Source organism: Arachis hypogaea, chromosome 18 (genome assembly GCF_003086295.3).
Source record: "Arachis hypogaea cultivar Tifrunner chromosome 18, arahy.Tifrunner.gnm2.J5K5, whole genome shotgun sequence".
NCBI lineage: Eukaryota > Viridiplantae > Streptophyta > Magnoliopsida > Fabales > Fabaceae > Arachis > Arachis hypogaea.
In genome coordinates, this window is record NC_092053.1 from 111676245 (window position 1) to 111686971 (window position 10727).

General features: G+C 32.5%; 1 pseudogene; it reads left to right on the top strand.

Moving 5' to 3' along the window:
• Nucleotides 1-4778: 4778 nt before the first annotated feature.
• On the top strand, nt 4779-9248 carry LOC112771575 (uncharacterized; annotated as a pseudogene).
• The last annotated feature ends 1479 nt before the right edge of the window (nt 9249-10727 follow it).

The window sequence follows — 10727 nt, forward strand, 5'->3', positions numbered from 1 at the left end:
CATCAATCAAACCAAATACTTTCCAGATATTCACTATTATTTATCAATCAGTAAATCGAGTTAACAATTCGAAAAGCTTTTCAAAAAGGGAACAAGCATTTCCACCAAACAATACTTACAGCTCGGCAAACCATTTCACATCTTAACAAGATGTCCCTATCAACAAATCTACTCTCGTTTTCCATGCATACAACTTACAAAAAGGAAATTACCAAAACAAGGATTATAACTTAATCCATCTCAAAATACAGCACCATTTTTTGCCTCAAAAGCAAAAAAATCCACAACACAAAATGTTTCAACATACAAATCCTAAACAAAATAGAAACACACAATTCATTTCAAACATAACTAAGTATTCTCAGCCTCATCCTCCGCAAAACAATCATCATCAACTAGTTTACCATCTCTAACAATCTTCCCAGGATCCATCTCAGAAAAATCAACTTCATGAGCCATAAATTTTGCTTGAATTGAAGCCCTCTCAAATCCTTCAACAAACGAATCCAAGATTTCATTTTGCTTCTTTTGTTCCATATCTTTCAACTGAGCAGTAACCTCAATTAGCCGAGTCTCCGTACTAGCCAAGTCGGCCTCCTTTTTCTTTAAGTCCTCCACATCCTTAGCATAGCTGTCTTTTGTTTCTTTTAGTAGTTTCTCAATATCACCCAATTTAATTTGCAACTCGGCAACTGTACCTTTACTCTGAGATAACTGCTCCTTCAAATCCTCAACCTCCTCTCTCTGCATCGCTAACTTCTTATATTTCACTTCTTGACTACGACCTAAGCTCGCCATACGAAACCCAACCACCTATAGGTTAAAACAACAACCTAATACAAAATTAGAATCACATACAACTCCAAAATAGCAATTAAAAACGAAAAACATTTACCTACATATACTGCCCGACGGCTATTTTCCCAACCTCATTAGCCAATGAAACATCGACCGACGAGTGGCAGATATCATCGGCCACAGACATATACGAAAAATCACCTCCCCAAACTGATAACCCACCACTACATTCAGAAACTTCATGAAGTTTCTTCTGGTTCATCAGAAATGCACGAATTTCTTCCAACGAAATGTCATCCCCCCTTTGACTAGATTCTTCGGATAGGTCAACAACTTCACCCTTCCTCTTCTTTGCAAGAACTTTTCTCCGACCAGTTACAGGCTTGCTGACTTCCGCGGCAACAGTAATCTTCTCCTTATTAGATGAGGACACTTCTTTTTCCAGATTCTTATTCTTGAACCTGGACCTTAAGGAAGCAGCTGAGACACCAGGATACTTACCTCCTGTACAAACACACAAAAACAAAGTCAGCAACATTTCAAGCGAAGATAAAGCAAACAAAATAACAAAACTCACCCAAATATTCTATAACCGAATCCCTATTTTCCTCCCACTTTAAAATTTCAAACATAGATATCAAATCCTTCCGATCAACTTGCTCCACGAGAAACTCAATAATGCACACATTCCTTGGAGTTATCACCTCGGGGCCGAGTATATTTTGAGGCTCCGAACACCACCACAGTGGAAACCTCTCCGCTACAAACTCGTCCGTGTAAAAAGGAAACTGCTTCTCCACACTCCTCACTTTCAAATACATCTCTTTGAAATCTTTAAAGGAAGATTTATACAACTTGAAAATGCCAAATCCAGGAGTACTGTTTAGATTAACCCACCCCCCTTTCCAAACCCCTTTAGCTTGAAACAAGGAAAAAAATAAATCCACAGAAGGCCTTTCCTCAAGAATTTCCATTAATATCTCAAAACACCTCAAGAACACCCACCCATTAGGATGCAATTGTGAAGCAGCACAATTTAGCTGCTTCAGAATTTGGCACTCAAATTCTGTGAAAGGCAACTTAACCCTCAATTCCTCCAAAACGCAACTATACATATAGAAGTACTCAAACCCCTGACCCCAGTGATAAACCCTATCTTCCACACTACATGGCAACAACTCCACCTGCACCCCAAACCCAACCCTCACAACCTTACCAGCATCAATCTCTTTAACAGCAGCCTCATCACAAAATAAAGATACCCGAGACTTAACATCTTCACTAACCCAATCATAAGACCAATCAATACTTTTCTTTTTATCCTTCTCAAAACTCATAAGCAAACCCAGACAATGAAAACAAAAGAAGAAGAAGAAAATGAGAAATCAGTAAAGGATATAAAGAACATGCATACCTCTTTTACTCATACTGTTTCCAAAGAAGCAAGACCAAGGGTCAGGGGTAACCAAATTTAAACTTAACCCTCAAAACTCAATCACATCAAACGGTACAGATTGTGTTGGAAATGTAAAAAGCCATTTAATAAACACAACATCTTTCTCTCTCCTTACTAATGGCTTGACACGACTCCCCACTTTCCCCACTAACATTCTTTTTAATGAAGAACGTTGAACTGGGGGCTCCATAACTAATCAATCTAACCGAGTTATAACTCATCAAAAAGCTCAACCTGCTTCATTAAAAATATTTCAGGCTAAGCTTGGGGGCTGTGATATGGTCGTTACACCTACAGAACTCGGCATCACACGTCACACCTCGGCCATAAATACACATTATAAATACGGTCTTCATGAGCAATAACTCGGCAAAACCGACGTTATGGATCAAAACCGCCGAATAAAGGATGACATAATGACCAGATACGTTATCAATCCTCACCAAGACAGATGTTGAGGAGAAGTCGTTACTGATGAAGAACCGATCATATAAAAGCAAAGTAAAAGTATCTTTTTCAGACACTTCCGACTTGAATCTCATACTGACTTAAGCATTGGAGTGCTTTGCAGGTACACTCCCCCCTCTCTTCTTCTTCATTGTCCACACCTACGCAAGTTGAAAGGAAAAGCTCGGAACCTACGAGTTAGCAGTGCAGCCTTCCAAAGATAAAGCTCGGATGACGTTCCATACGAGGAGCCGACCTATTCTACAGGCAAGAACAATATGAAAAAGTAATTTTTCATACAAAACTCAATTATTTTTTAAAATTAATTTTTATTTTTAAAATCAATTTATTAATTTTATAATCAGTTAATAATTAATTTTGTTATTTAAAATTAGTTTAGTTTATTAATCTAAACTAAATTTTTTGTTAATCAAAATCAAATTTAGTTTTAGTTAACTTTAATTATATGCAATCTTACGTATTAATAACACATTTTAAAAATAATTATATTTATAAATTTTATTTTAATATAAATATTATTGTATAATTTTTTGCTAAAATTTTCTGGTCCTTCCAAAAGTTTCATTCAAGTTCTGTCATTGTACGCAGTTTAATCGATTACATATGTTAAATTTTAATTGTTAAAAAATTTTAAAAAATATTTTAGGTATTTTTATCTTACTAACTTTCTAAAAGAATATATCTTTAATTTTATATTAAATATCTTTAATTATCTATAATTTTATTATTTTTAAAAAATATTATATTTTATATTATGTCATGTTATCATATCATATACTATCGGTGACGAATATAAAAAATTTTAACATAGGAACAAAGTATATATAATGCATGAAACAAAATAAGAGAAGTAGAGTAGTAGTTTAAGTTTAACAACATAATGGAAACTATTACTATTTAACATTTTGTATGTCTTTTTTTGTTTTAAGATGATTATTTTTTTTTTGTTTTTTTATTCTTTAGAATATTTAAATAATATTTTTAATTTTATTTATTTATTTTTATTTATTTATTTTTTTATATTTAAAAAATATATATTTCATATTATTTATTCAATACAAAATAAACATTTTCAAAAAATAAAAGATCTTATGACAATTATTTTTATGCTGAATAAATTACTTTTATTGAAATAAAATGTATAAAGAAAATTGACTGGTAAACTGGCTCTTTATGTATATTTTATTTTTTTTTAAATAATAATAATAATAATAATAATAATAATAATAATAATAATAATAATAATAATAATAATAATAATAATAATGTTAAGAAACAAATAGTAATAAGACAAAAACGTTATATTTTTAAAAGAACATAAATAAAAAACTAATAAAACTATTTTAAAAAAATTAGCACAATTAAACTTCTATATCGTCTTATTAATCTCATACAAATATTAGGATTATATCTACAGTATCTTAATATAATAAATCTAAAAATATAAACATAAATAAAAATAATAAATAAATATATAATTATTAATTTTTTGCCAAATATATTATTTTATGGATGCAGAATAAATAAAAATAACAAAATTTAATTTTAATCTGATGATTAGTGTAATAAAAAGTTATTAAAATTTATAATACTACAACCAACTAAAATATTAAATGCTAATTTTATAATCTTAGAAAATAATTTAAAAAACTACTCTCTTAAAAGCTTAAAAAAAAATCATTGCAAGTTATATATAAATTTTGAATATTAATTTTTTTATTATTGTGTTTCAATCTTTAATGTTTTTTTTTTTTGCAATTTAAATTAAATGTGATATAAATTTTGCTATTTCTGAAATTCCAATTTTTCACTCATCACAATATCGCAATTGCTCCACTGCACTTTCGCCAACTGCCAAAATTGACCGAATTGGACGATAACTTAATCCTTGATTGCTTCCCATTCTTATTCGAAGGTTTGATTTTTTATTTCGCTGTCTATTTGAGCTTAGATCTTATCCAAAATTATGATTTTTTTATTGCTTTGTTTGTGATTTTGATTATAATATCATCGTGTAATGCTTTTGCGTTTTTGCCATTCTTGCAGGGATTATATAATGGCAACCACTGCTTGTTTCATCATTGTTAGCAGAAATGATATTCCTATTTAAGAAGCTGAAGTTGGAGTAGCTGCTAAAGTATGATTTTTTCCTCTCTTTTTTTTTATGCTAAAGTTTAAGAATTTATTTATTTATTTTTATGGTTAGAATTTAGATATTTGTCCTTCAAACTATAGAAGTGGTTTTCATATGATTCAAGAGGTTCATTGATGGTTGAAAATGCTATAGAGGAATTTAATTTACATAATAGTTTGTTTTAAAGAATTAATGTACAGACTTATTTGAATAATTGAATCTAGTGCATTACTTTAGTTTGTGTCATTTTGGAAAGAAGGGAATATTGTTCTTCCAAAATATTCATCGTTTGTGATCCTGTGCTACTCTATGACAGAAAGAGGATGCCGCTCAGCTGCATCAGTTTATCCTGCATGCTGCTCTCGATATTGTTCAGGACTTAGCATGGACTACCAGCGCTATGTGAGTTACAAGTTGATACAGAATCCAATTTTAAATAAAAAATTTGATCTTATGATTATCCTTTTTTGGTTGTGCACTGCTTTTATTTGTAATGTTCTTTTACTCAGCAGCGTATTTCTTAACATTCTTGATATAGATACTTAAAATCGGTAGATAGGTTTAATGATCTGGTGGTCTCTGTATGTCACAGCTGGTCATATCCTTTATTGAGAATTATTTTATATTTGAGATAAAAATTATATTGCTCCTCTGATAAAAAAAATTGCTGTTCTTTTTTTATGTTCATACGATGAAGTATTGGGGAACTTAACTTTTAGAACTAACTATTTTCCTAGTGTGTATGGCTATACATTCTCTCTACTCTGAACTCCCTTACCTGATCTGGCTGGGGAACAAAATGGAAGAGCCAATGCACAATAGTGAAGAACTTTATAAACTTAATTACGTAAACTCTTTAAGGGATTTATGTTTTCTCTAATATTTTCCTTGACGCATCATACATACCTGGTTTATGTTGCTTCATGACGCTCGTAATGATGATGGCATTAAGAGCTTCTTCCAAGAGGTACACGAACTTTACATAAAGGTAATCTATAATGATGATTAGGACCATTAAGAGTGATCATCCTACTAGTATCAGTATTAGCTTTCATTGTTCACAAAATCACAAGTCGAGAAAAATACCAACAAGCTCTGATACCAGTATGAAAGAGCCTAGCAGCGGAAACGACACAAATGTCCAACACAAGAACAATATGAAAACACTCACAACACAATATGGCAGCAACTATAACAAGCAAATATAGCAAGTAAAGCAATAATAAGAACACACCGAGATTTTAACGTGAAAAACTCCCTCAATGTGAGAGGTAAAAACCACGAGTCGTCCAGACCAATGAAATAGCTCCACTATAATCAAATGAGATACAAGAGAGTCTCAAATAAAGCACAAAAATGTGCATATAACCAGCCAAAATATCAAAGCACCAATGCTCACAAATGAAAAGCAAGAAGATGAAATATACCCAAAAAATAGAGCTGCTGTCGAAGCTAATTTCTCCCTCTGTAGGCCTCCAATTAAAATCTCCACCGTCCAGAATGAAGAATAAGATATGAAGAATTTACAGTTCAAATTTCACGTCGATCCAACGGTGAAAGAATGAGAAACTGCCGTTCCAAGATTGCTGCTCTGTGTAAAAACGGGAAACCTAATTTATCTCTTGCGAAGCCAATTTCTCTCACTGAAAATCTTCAATCAACATCTTCACTGACCAGAATGAAGAACAAGATGATAGAAACACACAGTTTAAATTTTAAGACGATCCAACGGTGAACAAATGAGAAACTGCCATTTGAAATTTACTGCTTTGGGCAAAAACGAGAATTCTATTTTTCCCCTTCTCTTTCTCTCTTTGGTGGCTACTCTCTTTCTCTCAAATGACCTCCAAAATCTGAATTAGAATTGTTACACTAGGGTGCAAGAATACACCCCCAAAATATTGGACTTGGGCCTCACAAAAGAGAGAAAAAAACCCAACAAAATCATAGAATCTTTCCTTGTTTTATTTGTTAATTAGTTTGATAATGTCAAAACCCTCTCAGTCATGTTCTTATTCTGTAAAAATTGCATCTCTCGAAATGTGAACATGAAACAGTTTTTGTTCTTGTTATGAATAAAAGAGTAAAAGTTACATTTGTATTAAATTGGTGAAATTCAATATAAATCATTGCAGATTCCTTCACAGTAAATGAATAAACTTAATGTTGCAGTTTTTCTTTCTGGATTTATTGATGTTTTTTCCAAACAGTGTTTCAATATTTCATTGCAATAGACCCTATACTCTTATTTCCTTTACATACTTTGCAAATTACTTTGCATTGGAAGAGTGGATTTTCATAGATGTTGACAAATGAATTTTTGCCGGTATAGAAATTATCAAATGATCAATCGTAGTATAGTCTAAACCGACGCAAAATCCTTCATCAAACAAATCTACAATCTATATCCGAGAGTACTATTCTCCCGAGTCGTTCTCCCTTGGAATTGCCAAAGTGTGCATCTTATTGGTTTAGTAAGCCTTGTTGGAATTCTTTGAGGGTTTTTTTGCAAAGTAATGAGGGACAAACAATCAATTATCAAAAGACTTGGCTTAGGGTTGGCATTAGAAATTCTATCCTTATAGTCTATCCAATGTTGACGACAATTAGGCCTTGCTTCATTTAGTTATCCCCTAGGTATAGAGGGAAGTCAAATGAGAGCAATCAACTTGAGTCACAAGTCCTAGCTTCACCTTATGGGAATCTAGCTTTAGTGCACTCCAAGCCAACTAGCAATCCCTAATTCCAAATCAACTATTGAGACAACTATTCAACTTCTTCCAAGGACCAAACCCTATGCCAAGTGTGAAAATTCTACTCCATAACTAGTGTTGTCATTTTATCAAACATGTGATGAGCAAGAAGGCAAGTCATAGTGAAATGAGAGGGAAAGTCAAATTGAAAGTATTGCAACACAAAGATCTAACAACAAATCTCAAAGAGTAGCAATGAAAATCCAAAATAGAGATGAAATCCAAAATTACAAAGTTGAATTCAAGATCTATGAGAATTGATCAATTGTATCTACTACTTGAAATTGGAGAAGAAAATCTATGACATGAACAAAGTGGAGTGAGAATTGCAATGGATCTCACCAAAAAGTCATTGAAAATTCAGAAATTAGATGAGGATGAACCCTAGTGAAGCTTGGAATCTCCCTCTTCTTCTCCCAAAAAGTGTAACTCACTCTCCTCTCTCCCTAAAATATCTAGATCTAGAAAATGAACTAACTAAGTGTCCTTAACCCTTGTTCCTTTGGTCTTCTTGAGCTTTTCCCGCCAAGGTGTTTCTCCAAGAGTGGGATCCTTAACTGCCTCCACGCCTAAGTCACGTGACTTCTTAAAAAATCATATTCGCAAATCGGCGCGCACGCGCCGTTGAGACGTCTTGTAATGTGCGCGAAGGCGTGATGTACGCGTGCGCGCCCATGAAGATCCTGGCTTAGCCGCTTCTCAAGCCGGCTCTTGGCTTTGGCTCCACGTTGCCCTATCCGCGCGGGCGCGCAAGGTGCGCGCACGCGCCCATGCGGAGATTTCCAAAGCTTAATCCTCATGCTTCCTTCCTTTGTACCCGCCTTCCTTCTCTCTTTCGGTCCATTCCTACTCTATATCCTGAAACCACTTAACACACAAGTCACGGCATCGAATGGCATCAAGAGGAGATTAAGAATGTATCCATTTTAGTGCGAAATAAGCATGTTTTCATTCATGAGGCGAAACTAGGAAAGGAATGCAAAATCTTGTATTTTCATATAGAAGGTGTGTGGAATCATTGATAAAACCCCTGAAATCATCACAAGATAAATCCTCAAATTGGGGTTTGTCAGATGTTTGCCAAATTCCATTTCTATCTTTCTCTAGTACAAGTGCTTTGTGCAGGAATCAGCATCCTGATAAATAAGTTTAGTTGTTTGGTTTTCATCCAGAGAAATTATTCTTATACCCATTGTTCCTGGAATACTAAGTCGACATACTCCCCTTCAACATTGGATTGGATGTGGATGTTACTATGGTGTCTAAGAAAGAATGGGTCCTGATAACACAACTGAACTTGGAAGTTGCTAACTGTCCTTTTGATTCAATGTTGAAGATGAATATGCTGATATTTGATATTTTTTCCCCTCGAAGCTAAACTCGTCATATTTTATGAATTATCGAATTGCAGACACTTCTTAATCCCCTGTACTTGCCTGGCTCCCGGATCACATCATCACATTTTGACACGAAAGTCCGAGCTCTTGCCCGAAAATATTTGTAGAGTCCACCAGCTAGCTCATAAGCATTGAGTCTGGATCTGACCCCTACCTTGTTCAATTCTCTTTGTTATCCCCTACAAGATTTGGCAGAAAGGTTAGATTTGGTGTTTGCCTGGAATGTTTGTGTACACAAGTCATTAGCGGAAGATGGCTATGTTTGTTGACAAAAGCTGTTGGATCGCTAGTGCTACAATTTGTAATACGACTAAATTCCCATTTTGATCCCTAAGATTCACGCGATTACCCATTTTGGTCCCCGAAATTCAAAATTACCTATACTAGTCCTCCAGATTCAAGTCTGAGCACCAATGTGGTCCCTCAACTCTTTCCGGCGATGACTAGACAAACGGAATGCACCCTTGTTGCCACGCTCGATGATGAGTAAACGACTTCGTTTACCCTTGGCACTCAAACAAGTTAGAAATGTCGTCGCTTTGTATATGAAGAGAGAAGAAACGATGTAGGCCCAAAATAAAGTATTCTTTTTCTTCTTTACCTCTACTATTCTTCATTTCTGACTTGTACTTTATGATCGAATACTTGTTTTTAAGTGGTAAATTATTATATTTTGTTACATTGATTTCAAAATTATTGTCTATTTTAGATGAATATTAAGTTATTTTTTAATTATGTTTCAAATTAAACATTTTTTCTTTTTTCTCCTCTTCTGCTTGGTTTTTTTCCCCTTGTTTCTCCTTTTTGTTTTTTTTTTGTTACATAGCTGTTTTTTTTTTTGGAGTTTTCTTTTTCTTTGTCACCTCCTTTCTTTCTTTCTTTCCTTCTTCTCTTCTTTTTCTTCCTTATATTTTTTCTCTCCTTTCTTTCTTCTCAACATGTTCTTCTTTCTTTCTTCATTTTTTTTAAACTTTATCTTAATTATCTCATTTTCTCCCTAAAATTATAAAAAATATAAAGGTTAACTTTAAAATTAAATTTACAAATTATTAATGTATACCAATTAAAAATTATTTAGTATGAATAATTTTGAACTATTTTTAGTTTATTGTATAAATATCATTTCAATTAAATAATTAAACGTAACTGCAAATTGAATTGAGATAATCCAATATAGATTAATCTTTTCTAAAGTAAAAAAAAAAAGTAAAATAATAAATATCTGATTACCTTTAAATCAAAATAATAAAACTCATATTATAAAAATTATAAACTCGATAGTTATTTAAGACTCAATTCTTCTCATGTTATCAATTTTTTTTGTAGAAAATATTTTTCCATCACATATATATCTTCCAAATCTAAAAGTTAAATTTTAATAAAGATTTTTAGAAGGTCAGCTAAATTTGACAAATAATTAATTAGCGTTAAGATGTAATTATTTTTATATTTCTATTTATTAATTTAAATTTTTAAAAAAATAATTTTATGACATAATATTAAAATTTTTATGACTTAAAGATCTAAAATTTAATCTTTATTGATTTAAAAAATATTCAGCGTAAAACATTAGAAAAATAATTATTTATAACCATTTATATATTCCATCGAATCAGCGTATCAAATTTTGTATTCTCTATTCATTTTTGCACACATAATTTGTGTATACAGATGACGAAATATTATACACCTGAATAATTATATTCTGCATTCTTTACATC